Genomic DNA, 13,833 nt, shown 5'->3' on the forward strand with positions numbered 1-13,833 from the left:
CCCTTGACCCCCAGTCCAAGGTGAGGGAGGGGAAGGAACTGGCTTTAGGTGGAAACACCGAGGAAGAAACAGAGCCGGGCTTTGAACCCCAGTGTGCGGGCAACGTACGTCTGCTTTACACAGCTGTGGGCTGTGTCTGTTCTGTAGTGAATGATGGCTATTATTGCCTTAAGAACTTCTCCCGTGGTTCCCTGCATGTGGACCATGATGGAAACAGGAACAACAACATGGTGGCCCTCTAGGCGATATACTCTGAAAGCACAAATATCACCTGCCTACAAAACACGGGACCCATCGCCACCCATGACTGAGATCATTGAGAGATGTGCCAACAAATGGATAGTCAGGAGAAACTTTCTAACCCTCAATTTTATATCTATCTGCCTGTCTATGTACCTATGCGTTCAATCATCCATCCATCCATCCATCCATCCATCCATCCATCCATCCATCCTTTCTTACCTATCTATCTATCCATCCATCCTTCCTTATCTATCCATCTGTCTATCCACCCATCCATCCTTTCTTTTTTTTTTAGATTTTTATTTATTTATTTTGGTATATATATATATATATAGAGAGAGAGAGAGAGAGAGAGAGAGAGCGCACACAAGTAGGCAGAGCTGCAGGCAGAGACAGAGGGAGAAGCAGACTCTTCCCTGAGCAGGGACCCCGATGCAGAACTCCATCCCAGGACCCTGAGATCATGACCTGAGCTGAAGGCAGACACTTCACCAACTGAGCCACCCAGGCACCCCCCATCCATCCATCCTTTCTTAACTATCCATCCATCCATCCATCCATCCATTCTTATCCATCTATCCATCCTAATCTGTCTAGCACTCTGCCAAAACAACTAAACTACAAAACAAAACTGATTTTTGGTAAGCTTAAAATATTCCCTTTCTTAAAAAAAAAAAAGTAAAATTTCATCTCCTTTGTTGAGATAAAGAGGAAGGATTGATAATAAGACTCGCCTGCTCTCTCTCTAGGTCTTTGAAGCTTTCTTTTTTCATTTGTTGTGGCCCTTCTGAACAGCCAGAGCTCTGGATTCTCCCATCTAAGGGCCACATGACCATAAACCCACTGTCAGTTCATGGTAGTCATGGTGGAGGGAAGAACATTGTTTCTATAGGGCAGATAGGTACAGTGTTGAGCGTAATATTCCTGCTTGTTCAGAAATGTCCTGGGGAAGCACTCTGTGTTGCTGTGGACCCTAGACTCATATTACAAAGAAGGCACAGCTCATGCTCATACATGACCAACATTGATCCTCTTGGGGATAGACACCACAGAGAAAAATAAATACCTGAGATATTTAATACATTCATCTTAAAAGCAAAAGCAAAACCAAGCCATCACCAATGCTTATAAAAAGAGTAAGTTGAATTATTTTTTAAAAAACCAACCTCAGGTTCCCCTCATTTTATTTTCAAGTGTTGGTTTACTCATCTGCCTTAAGTCTGATCTCAAAAGCAGACCACGAGTGGAAGGACTCCCAACAAACCTATTGTGTGAGTGATGTTTGGGGGAAAATGAAGCAAGGTAAGTGGGATCTCAGGTCAAGCTCTGCAGAAAGAAGCCTCCACTTGAACCTGCAAGGGACTCTGGAGGGTGTGAGTGCATCAGGGTGGGTTCGTACCACCTCGAGCTGAGGGCTGAGCTAAATCCACACCTGTCTGGACGTGAGGGATGCAATTCCAGGAAGCCAAGGTCTGTTTTCTGCAGAGGGTCTTGGTTGAGAGAAGCAAAGCACATGTATAACCAGGCAGGGTGCACAGAACCAACTCAAGGGACCCTCATGCACGTCGGGAGAATCACTGAACGTTTCCAATACACCACCCTCTCGGTCACCCCACTCTTCCTCCCTTCCATAAAGGTTTGGCCATTGTGCTCGAGGTCAGTCCCTAGATGAGGGAGTGTGAGTACATGAACAGATCGTCTGCCATGTTGCTTACCCCACAGTAGCTCACCCATGTGTGGTCTTCAGACCTGTGAGACAGCCTTGTGCTACTGACCATCTAGATTCATTCTTTAACAAGTTCAAATGGCATTGAAACCACAGGTCCTAGGCACGCCACTTTGTGAACCATCAAGGTAGAGAATAGAATCCAACACCTTGGAAACCCAGTGGTCAACCATCAGGCTGGAAGCAGCAGCCAATGGCAGTGTTGACTCCTGAGATTGTAAGAGAAAAAAAATCAAGTATGCCCATCCCAAACAACAGCTAAATGTGTGCACATAAAAATGGCTGTTACGCGATTCACGGATTCAGACCCTTCCTGAGAGGGAGGACTGGGGGAAGAGTGACCCCTCCTCTGACTTTCAAAAAGATGAGAAATTCAGATGCTCACCTATCTCGCTGGCATTTCCACGTGCTGGATGTAGATTTTACATGTGCCCCAAATTGTCCCCAGAGCCACGGATGGGAAACTTGAAGAGACAGCGTGACGGCCCTTTGTGACTCCGGCTCTAATGTATGCCGTAGGCTTGACTGGTCTTTAATGACAACCAGAGAAAAGAGGGGGCTCTTCTGCACACCAGATGGGCACACACTTCCCCCATCATTTGTTTGCACAAAGCGACCCAGGCGGTCCAGGGGACTCCATGACCTTCCGTGCAGACACCCCAGCACTCTGAATCAGGAGCAGTTCATCTGAAACCCAGGCATTGGACACCTGGCATCACCGAGGAGTGAAAATCACCCCCATCTTTCAAAAGCATGGAGATGAGAAGACCAGAATTTGGCTATGTGCCCAGGAAAGACAACCTTACCAGCCTATCAATGAGACTGAGTTGTGTGGCAAAAGCTGCCTTTATTGGGTATAGAAATTCTTCCTTCTTTGAATGTCGATTTCAGATCCTTGGTGAGTTCTCGGCTTTACCCCATTCTTACACAGCCGTTGTTGCTGGGTCACAATGGGACAGCATCTGTCTGCCATAAATGGGGAAGGACTAGGTGGTGCAGAGACGGAGTCTCTATGGAAGGATTGGCTTAGGACAGAGGAGGACCTGGGGAAAGGCACAAATCATTCTGTTCTGGTTTCTTCAACTATTAAGGACTCCCTTCCCTGGGAGGGTGGCACCTTCTCTCCCTTCCTCACTCTCTCCCTCTTTCTCCACACTCATTAAAGATTTACAGTCTTCGAATGTTATTCCAACTTCTCATACCGACCCCACTTCCTGCCCACACATACAGTCATTAATTGTGGAAAATGTGTCTGTAACTGAAATATTTACTGGCAGTCCCAGAGAGCCACACAGACATTTCTTATAAACTCTCGAACTTCAGCTCATTTTCTCCGGGTCGTCTTTTCTCTAAGTAGCAGAGCGAGTGCCTGTGACTCCCTGAGTGTGCAAGCCCCCGCATGCACAGCTGCTCCGTGCTATTTACTTGCTGCATCCTGTTGAACCTCTTCTACTCAAAACATAAACACCACGCTGCTTCAGACCCATAGCGGAGATGGCAGGCTTCTACACGCACGGTGATGTTGGGTCGGTTCAGAGGCTGATCCCATACACGGGCTTTGCATGGTGCAGTGGTTCAGGATAGCTGCCCAGAGGCAGCTGGAAGGCAGAAGGCCACCTTGGAACGAAAGTCCCTTCAGGGATTAGCAGGCTGACGGAGCAGTGGGAAGGGGTATTGGCACATGGAGCCAGCCAACAGTCAGTCAAGCATTCGCTTGGCGTGGCTGCAACATTGCGCTGGCTGGCAGAACTCGGTGCTCCCCTAGCAAAGCCAAAGGGACAGTATGCTAATGACATGTCCACAGACATTGCAAACAGCCACCGGGAGAGACAAATCTGTCAACAAGAGGGAAGTCTATAGGCAGGACTGATGCTGTCAGCCTCCCATCTTCACCAACCAGACTTGGACATGAAGAGTAGTCTTGTTATCGCATCTGTAAATCATCTCAGGGTTTGACCGTGTTACTGAAGTCGGCTCCAAGTGACAGGAGCAGTTTCCTTTTCACACAAACGTTCTGATTACAGAGTGATTGCCTGGGCTTCCACCCTAAGTGCGTGGTGAAGTCAAGGATAAAGGCTACTGGCATGGCCCAAAGACCTTGTTGAATGGCAGTTGCCAAACAGACCCATCAATACAGAGAATACACTGGAGGTTGCCACTGGGGGATAGGCAAAATGGGTGAAGGAGAGTGGGATGTATGGACTGAATTGTGTTATGGAATGAATAAGTCATGGGGATGAGAGGCACAGCATAGGGAATACATCAATGATATTACGATAGCGTTGTACGGTGACAGATGGTAGCTACACTTGTGGTGAGCACAACATAACACGTAGAATAGTTGAATCACTATGTTCTACACCTGAAACTAATGTAACAGTCTGTGTCAACTCTATTTAAATTTTAAAAAGTATGTCCTTGCCTGCCTTTCTTGATATTCAGTAATGTAATATGACATGAAAATGTTTATTTGGCTCCCTGTTGACAAAGGATGTGTTTCTGAGCCCTTAATGCTGGGGGTCCCTCCATGTCCTGGCCCCAAGTTCATGCCTTCAAATTCACCCTGAGTTGCCTATCTTCTCCCTCACTTCCCATGCACCTTGAAATTCTCACCATGTTCCAACAACACAAGCATCTTCCCAACCATGGAGCTGACACATTTCTCTGCCTGGAAACCTCTTGCCTAATTTCCCCATATTGTAAGTTCCAATTTGCTCTCTGGAGTCTGGTCAAATGTTACCTCTTCTATTAACCCCCTATAACACCCACCCTGCAGGGTCTCCCCTTATGGACTGTCCTTCTCTATCTAAGTGAATTACTTAAGAGATTCCTGTTTTCATTCACCTTTGTGTTTCCTTAGCACAGCACTTTCCATATTTCATGGCAACCTTGACTCTACCCAAATTTTTCCTCTTCTCTCCTGAGTCAGGTATGAAGGACATGTCATGGATGTTGTTTTCAAGGGTCTGAGAGCCAGGACAGTACCCAGAATATGGTACAACCGATGGCAGAAATAGATACATCTTATTATGGGCCCACATCACCTTTTTCATGAAAATGAAAGGAGACAAGGTCTTTGCAAAAAATATAAAATGCTATGGCAGGGGAAGGTAAAACCAGGAAAAAGTCCTGCATCATAAAATGTATCACATTGATTTAATGTGTAACATCTGGAGCCCAAGAGGGGCAGTACGTTAGGAAGCTGTGAATGTATCAAGTTTATTTTATGTGAGCCTTCGGTCGGACACAATATGTATATCCCTTACCTGGCAAGTGCATGGGTAACTGAGTCATGGGATTTATTTCTGTTAGAAATGCAAATTGAGCTACCCTGTGACCCAGCCATCGCACTACTGGGTGTTTACCCCAAAGATACAGACGTAATGAAGAGAAGGGCCATATGCACCCCAGTGTTCATGGCAGCAATGTCCACAATAGCTAAATCGTGGAAGGAGCCGAGATGCCCTTCAACAGATGACTGGATTAAGAAGTTGTGGTCCATATATGCAATGGAATATTACTCAGCCATCAAAAAGAACGATTTCTCAACATTTGCTGCAACATGGACGGCACTGGAGGAGATAATGCTAAGTGAAATAAGTCAAGCAGAGAAAGACAATTATCATATGATTTCTCTCATCTATGGAACATAAGAACTAGAATGATCAGTAGGGGAAGAAAGGGATAAAGAAAGGGGGGGTAATCAGAAGGGGGAATGAAACATGAGAGACTATGGACTCTGGGAGACAAACTGAGGGCTTCAGAGGGGAGGGAGGGGTGGGGAATTGGGATAGACTGGTGATGGGTAGTAAGGAGGGCACGTATTGCATGGAGCACTAGGTGTTATACGCAAGTCATGAATCATAGAAATTTACATCAAAAACTAGGGATGTACTGTATGGTGACTAACATAAAAAAAAACATTATTAACAAAATGCAAAGAAGGCAACAAAAGCTGGCACATTTGGGGCCTGTCCTTTTCGGGCTCCAAAATGACCTTATACACAGGATTTTTGCATGTGGCCACGATAACCAAAAGTATCTTCACCAACTAACAAAAGCATTGCTAACTAGCTAAGTAGCTGATAGCAGATCAGATTCCTTACGCATGGTTGTTTTATATCGAACAGCCACACACCATTTCAAACTATCAAAATTTACAGCTTCCTGTGGTTCTCATGTGTAATCAGACCTCAATGTGAGTTTTCAGCTTCTATCATGGAGAGCGTTTGCATTTGTTAAGCAATGGGTTTCATACCAGCTTTGGAAAATTCAAGACAGACATTTAAAATTCTACCCAGTTCAGCCATGTGGTTCAACTGAATTGGACAGGCACTGAAACGGAGAAAGGAAGCCTCTTTATTGAATGTCCTGACGTAGAATAGAGACATGGCCATGAATGATCATCTCCCGTTGTCCCTTGCCTGGTCTCCAGGCAGTGCACCATCAACCTCCTTGGCTTTACCCTTCAGGATGGATGTGACTTGGAATCCGCCCAAGACTACAATACAGACAGCTCCCCCCACCCCCATTTTCCATCACTCGGCTTGTTCTAATGTGGTTGACACGGGTCTCAAAGCACAAAATAGCCAAGCAAGATGAGTTAGCAGTCTCAAAGCCATCCGTGGAATTCACCATGTTAACAGAATGAGGAAGGAAAACCACATGATCCTCTCAACAGATGCAGGAAAATAATTTGACAGAAATCCAACATCTATTCATGCTAAAAGCTCTCAGTAAACCGAGAAAAGAAAAAACTTCCTGAACTTTATAAAAGGCATCCACAAAAAAAAACCTCCAAAAAACAACAAAAAAAACCCCACAGCATAGCCTCATCGTTTGTGTATAACATTATACCGGAGATCCTAGCTATTGAAATAAGGTTTAAAAATTGGCAAATAAGTAAATAAAACGCAGCTCTATCAGAAAGGAAGAACTAGAACTGTCTTTATTCACTGATGATAGGATCATCGATGGAGAAAACCCTAAAACAGCTACAAAAAACCTGCTAGAACGAATAAGTTAGCAAGGGTGCAGGATATTATCAATCTACAGAAATCTCTTGTAGATTGAATACAGGCCACTGAGTTTTTCAGGAATGCTGCTTCTCTCTCACTAGATTATTTTTTAATGTCTTGGTAAACAGATTAGCTTAAAAATTTTAATACTGAATAAAATGTGCATGCCTTTTCTCCTGTCAAGTTGTTTTTTGTCGGTTTAATTTACAGGGTCCCAGGGACTGAACATAAGAGAGTAGAGGAAGATTTTATTTTTCTTCCTCTAAACGACCAAAGGGCTGAGATTGTTATGTATCTGTGTGCATGTGTGTATTTGTGTGTTTTCATGCCTCTAAGACAGCTTACCCATTTCTACAATCTTACAGTTTTTTAAACAATATCTCTATATTTGAGACCTAATAGTCAAATATTGGATGTATCTGAGAACATTATTCCAGAACACTAGAAACATGCTTTAATGATATGGTATGTTTCTTCAGTCCCACTTTATATAATTATATATTATTATTTTTCTTAACAATTATCTTTTATTGAGTGCCTACTGTTTATCTGGAATGATGGTAAACAATTCTTTTTTTTTTAAAGATTTTATTTATTTATTTGACAGAGACAGAGACAGCCAGCGAGAGAGGGAACACAAGCAGGGGGAGTGGGAGAGGAAGAAGCAGGCTCATAGCGGAGGAGCCTGATGTGGGGCTCAATCCCGGAACGCCGGGATCACACCCTGAGCCGAAGGCAGACGCTTAACTGCTGTGCCACCCAGGCGCCCCGATGGTAAACAATTCTATATACTAATCTCATTTTAAACTCACATTTTAAAAGAATGCTTTCACTTGTTGAGTATGAAGAACTGGCTTGAAAGCAAATGTCCTGATAAAAAAGATGTGGTCTATACAGATAACGGACTATTACTCAGCCATAAAAAAGAATGAAATCTTGCCACTTACAATGAAGCAGATGCAGCTAATGGGTATTATGCTGAGCGAGATAAGACAAATACCTTACAATTTCATTCATATGTGGAATTTAAGAAACAAAACAAATGAGCAAAGGAAACAAAGGAGAGAGAGAGAGATTGACAAATTAAAAAACAGACTCTCAACTCTAGAGAACACACTGATGGTCACCAGAGGTGGGGGGGGTGGGTAAATGGGGGAGTAGGGAGTGGGGATTAAGAAGTGCACTTATGATGAATAAAGTAAACAACACAAAATGATTTTTAAAAAAGCAAATAACCTGTATGAGTATAAAGTTTCAGTTTTGCAAGATGAAACGTGTTTTGTAGATGCGTTGCGTAATGATATGAATACACTTAGCGCTACCGAGCTCTACGCTTAAAAATGGCTCAGATGATGCATTTCAGATTGTGTGTTTTTTACCCCAATTTTGAAAAATGTAGACCAAGAAACATGCACATTATAAAAAAAAAAGAAAAGCCCTCCCTTTTACCCCATCTGAAGATAATAGTAGACCCATATGTTCTTGCATGCTTTTTGCTTTTAAAAATCACTTGCAAGACACCTCACCAAACGCCTTAAAGCCTCTTTTTTCTGGTTCAGTGCAAAGCAAAGGAGCAACCACGTGCATGCACCAGAGCTGAGGAAATGCCAGTCACAGCGGATTCATATCACGGGTCAGACCAAGCAGAAGGAGGTACCTGGGTCCCATTTACCTGTCCACCTCGATGTTGTATTCAAGAGACTCCAATGGAAATCCATTTTTTATTTTTATTTTTTATTTTATTTTTTAAGATTTTATTTATTTATTCGACAGAGATAGAGACAGCCAGCGAGAGAGGGAACACAAGCAGGGGGAGTGGGAGAGGAAGAAGCAGGCTCACAACGGAAGAGCCTGATGTGGGGCTCGATCCCATAACGCCGGGATCACGCCCTGAGCCGAAGGCAGACGCTTAACCGCTGTGCCACCCAGGCGCCCCGGAAATCCATTTTTTAAAACCATATTTATTTCTTTTAGCCTAGCGGTTGAAATCAAAGGAACGTCCTTTCCAATGAGGAGGCTTTAAAATATGTGTCCTCAGGCAAGCAACTGTGTTTACTACGTTGCTAACGGTGGCCTGGGCCAACGTGGACGGAGTGCTCCTGACCCAACCAGTAGTGTGGGGTGTGGTGCCTACCTGTCCTGGTCGAATTCTTACTGTCAGCACCGACGTAAGGATTGCTGCTACACAGAATTAAAACCAAGTAACTGGTCTCCAGGGTCTGTAAAAACTCTTGCCGGCACCCTAGTGTTCCCACCCGTCGGTGGGAAGACAGCCCTTCCTTGGTGTTTCCACTGGATCCACAGTCACACCCTTCTCCGCGCACATGTTAGATCATTGCACAATCCAGTGAACACATACACACTCAAAACTCACCGTGGTGTATGCAGAGCCCCTTTACCAGTGCAGCTCACAGAATCATTGCCTGTGTAGATGAGACTGCATTGGGGAAGATGGGGCCACCCGCAGAGAGATCACAGACACAAGGCAGACCAGCAAGTGCAAATCTCTGCCAGAATAAAGCTCCAGAAGGAGGACGGGGAGGAAATTTCACTGCAGGTAGACAAACCTGGTTGGTTTCTGGAACAAAGTGACTTTTGAGCTGGGATTTGCAATGCTAGGAGCCTGGCATGGAGCAACAGGAATCGAGAAGGGGCAGGGGTGCAGTCAGGGAGAAGGAGAGCACATGGAAAATACACATGGACCAAGAGGAAGTATGGAAGGGGTCAAGAAAACCAGAAACACAGACAGAGGCCATTCATCTTTTTATGCCCAATAATAACTTTTTTGTGTTCCTCCGACCCAGCAAGGATTCCCAGAGCCACCACTTTCCAGTTTGGGAACATTTCCAAATTCCTTCAAGGGCAATCTTTAAAAAAAAAACAAAACAAAAAGCAAAACAAAAAAACAATGGCAGTGACTATTGTACACACCAGTTTGTGTGGAGTAAGGAGAAAAGTAAAAGCATGCAAATGCCTTTGCACAGTGCTTTTCACACAACACGGTCTTCATAAAGTAACCCAACACAACAGAAGTCCAAAGCCAGAAGAGTAGACTAATGACCCAAAGGGTTAGTGGTGTGTCATTATAAAAGTTTGCAAACTGGAGCTTTTTTTTTTTTTTTAAGGTTTTGTTTATTTATTTGAGAGACAGAGAGAGAGAGCATGAAGTGGGGGAGGAGCAGAAGAAGAGGGAGAAGCAGACTCCCCACTGAGAAGGGAGCCCGACGCAGGGTTCAACCCAGGGCCCCGAGATCATGACCTGAGGTGAAGGCAGATGCTTAATGGACTGAACCACCCAGGCAGCCCTGCAAACTCGAGCTATATGCATAATCTTTCTAAGCACCCTTGGTCCTCCTAATTCACAGATCCCATATTCACCAGTACGCCTATCGCTAAAGCGGATTGGTAATCCCCCACTCAATACTCTCGGCATTTTTGCTGTCATTTTCAGACAAACACAGAGTGGCAGAAAATGTGTCTCCTGCTACACATAGTCTCAGCTAAGGAGGACCAGGGTGGCGCTCTGCCTTCTCGTTCCCATTCTCAGACAGCAAATCAAGTGTCCTTCATGTGATCTATTGGGTGCCATGTTTTTCTTGTTTCTGTGCTTCCCGTTCATGATTTTCTGTTTAGAATGACCCCATGCGTATTACTAAGGAGCTATCCAGTGCTCCCAAGGATAAGAGGGTTGGGTGTGCCTTACAGAGAAAACACACGTGTCAGGTAAGCTTTGTTCAGACACTAGTTCTAGGGTTGTTGGCCATGAGTCCAATGTAAATGCATCAACAATATCTAGTCAATAAGGTGTTTTTAAATCAAAACACGCAAGTTATGTATGGAGGCTCCCAGGACACTAATCTTGTATTTATGGTTCAGTACTGATGAATCCAGTGTTTGTGGTGACTCTGTAGGACATCACACCTGTGAATAACAAGAACTGACTGTAATCCTAATTTTTATTTCTCCTAGATGGTGACCTCCATTAACTCGAAACCCGTCGGATTTGCTCATCTCTGCATTACAGGTGCCTAATTTGATGCTGGACGCATGACGGGCATTTGAGAGCATCAGGGCAATAAGATGACCTACACAGTGTTACAAGGAGCACCCAGGTTCCACTACTTAATACCATCCAGTCCCACTGCAAAAGGCATCCCATTTGTTAAGGAGGTGGGACATCAGAGAAATCAAATGCATGAAATCGCTGTACTGAATCGTGTCTGAATATAACCTAAAATCGCCATTCTGGAAAAAGAATGTCATTTATAGCCTGGTATCAGAATGAGCGGTGCTTTAGGAAAACACTCATTTCCTGAATGTTGACTTTGACCAAATGTCTGTTTCAAACGGGAGAAGAAATGACAAGCACACAATCTGAAGTGTGCAAACACCGGGGTGGTGACTTTCCCGTGGTTGTTATTAACAAATGATGACAATCTACGTGGCTTATGGCAGCAGAAATGTATCCTCTCACACTTCTGGAGACCACGCATCCAAAATCAAGGTGTTGGATTCCTGCACTCCCTCTGCAAATGCATCTGACTTTATGGCCACACCACATCGTCCTCTGTCCATATATTCCTCTATGCATGTCATACAAGGAGCCTCATCCTTGGGGTGCCCGGGTGGTGCAGTTGGTTAAGGGACTGACTCTTGGTTTCAGCTCAGGTCCTGATCCCAGGGTCTTGAGATCAAGTCCTGCATGAGGCTCCTGCTCAGTGTGGAGTCTGCTTAAAAGACTCTCTTTCTTACTCTGCCCCTCTCCCTTGCTCACTCTCTCTCAAATAAATTAATGTTAAAAAAATAAATAGGATACCCATCCTTGGATTTAGAGCCATGTGGATGCTCCAGGATGACCTCATCTTAAGACTTGTAATTTAATTACATCTACAGAGACTGTTGGACCACAGACTGTCACATTTACAAACTGTAGGGATTAAGATATAAAAATAACTTCCAGGGCCATCATTTAACCTACTCGTTACACCCCATATGCAGAGAACCACAGAAAGTAGCAAATGATACTTCTTTTTTTTTAAATTAAGACATAATTGAGGGGCGCCTGGGTGGCACAGCGGTTAAGCATCTGCCTTCGGCTCAGGGCGTGATCTCAGCGTTATGGGATCGAGCCCCACCTCAGGCTCCTCCGCTATGAGCCTGCTTCTTCCTCTCCCACTCCCCCTGCTTGTGTTCCCTCTCTCACTGGCTGTCTCTATCTCTGTCAAATAAATAAATTTTAAAAAATCTTAAAAAAAAAGACATAATTGACATATAACATATTCATTTCATTATATTTGTCTATGCAAATGACTTTCTTTTTAAATTTTTTTTGTAGGCAAGAAAATGCTTTTATTTATTTTTTTAATGTTTTTTATTATATTATGTTAGTCACCATACAGTACATCCCTGGTTTCTGATGTAAAGTTTGATGATTCATTAGTTGCGTATAACACCCAGTGCACCATGCAATATGTGCCCTCCTTACTAAATTTTTTTAAAACATTTAATTTTGAAGTAATCTCTACACCCAACATGGGGCTCAAACTCACCACCTTGAGATCAGGAGACACATGCCCCACTGACTGAGTCAGCTAGGCTCTCCTGCAGATGACTTTTCTGATTTAACACCAGAGCAGAGAGAACAGCCACACCGATGCCCAGAGAAGTGAAACAAAATAAACCCAAGGTTTTCCGGGAGGTAACTCGGGAGTATGGGATTGCAGTAGCATGCCAAATTCCTATCTTAGCGTGTTCCCAGAATTTAGTTAAGATGGCATTCATCCTACAAAAGCTCATTTAATGATGGTCGGTTACAGGGAAAAGGAACGGGGGAATGTAAAAATTTGCATTGAGTGGAACGTCTATGAAAAACACATGCTTATCATCTGTGCTTCAGAATTGTGGCTGACAGACAGGGCCCATAAATCACATCATTTTTTCAAAGACAATAAATGGGCGAACCCAGCTAACGCAAAGTGAAGACAAGCTGGGAGGCCCTAGAAGGGAAGAGGTAAAATCTGGACTTGTCCTCCATAGTGGGAAGTATGTTAAGAAAGAAGGTACACTTAGCAGTTTCGCCTCACTGGCAAGAGCAAGTATATACGTTTGGTTCACATGAATTCAAAGTGAACGCCAAATCTGGAGCCCTGTAGGTAGCGTCCGCGATGCTCTGAGGAATTTGGCTTAGGTGATGCCAACTGCATTCATTTATCCACGGGTTCATTCGTGGAGCGCCTGGGATATGCTTGAGCTCTACTGGGCATTCCTCAGAAGCACAGACAAACGAGATGTGCAAGGTCCCTGCTCAGACCAACTGGGACTTGATGTTGTGTTTACACCCAAAGGACCCCCGTGCTCGTTTCTCTGCTGACCTCCAGAAAATGCATGAGGTTGGGATCGTGTCTAAGGACAGAGCATGGACAACCTTCCTGAGACCACGCACAGGTCAACACACCTGCTCGCAGAATGTGGCCCAGCTCCGTAGCTACCCAGGGAGGCCGGTGGCAATGCCGGACGAGCTTGCAAGAACACTTCTGCCTTTTCTGTGGGGGCTAGGGAGGGGGGGCTCCTCTGCTGAACACCGTCCAGACTCGCAAAAACTCCTCTCATTCCCCATCTTGGGAAGAGTGAGAGCTCCTTCTAGGAACTGGGCAGCCGTATGCTTCCTTACCGCTCTGAAACATAGACCTATGGTCATTAGGTTGAACCATGTTATACTCTGGGCAAGTGTCTACCAACAGGGAAACCTCTAGCAAAGCCTTTTGGTCTGCCTGTTACCCTAACTTTGCAGTGGCCACAGGAGCAGGATGTTGGCAAAGGGTAGGAGGGATGTTTTCTAGATTCCAG

Source organism: Ursus maritimus, assembly GCF_017311325.1.
Source record: "Ursus maritimus isolate PB19 chromosome X unlocalized genomic scaffold, ASM1731132v1 scaffold_X1, whole genome shotgun sequence".
Taxonomy (NCBI): Eukaryota; Metazoa; Chordata; class Mammalia; order Carnivora; family Ursidae; genus Ursus; species Ursus maritimus.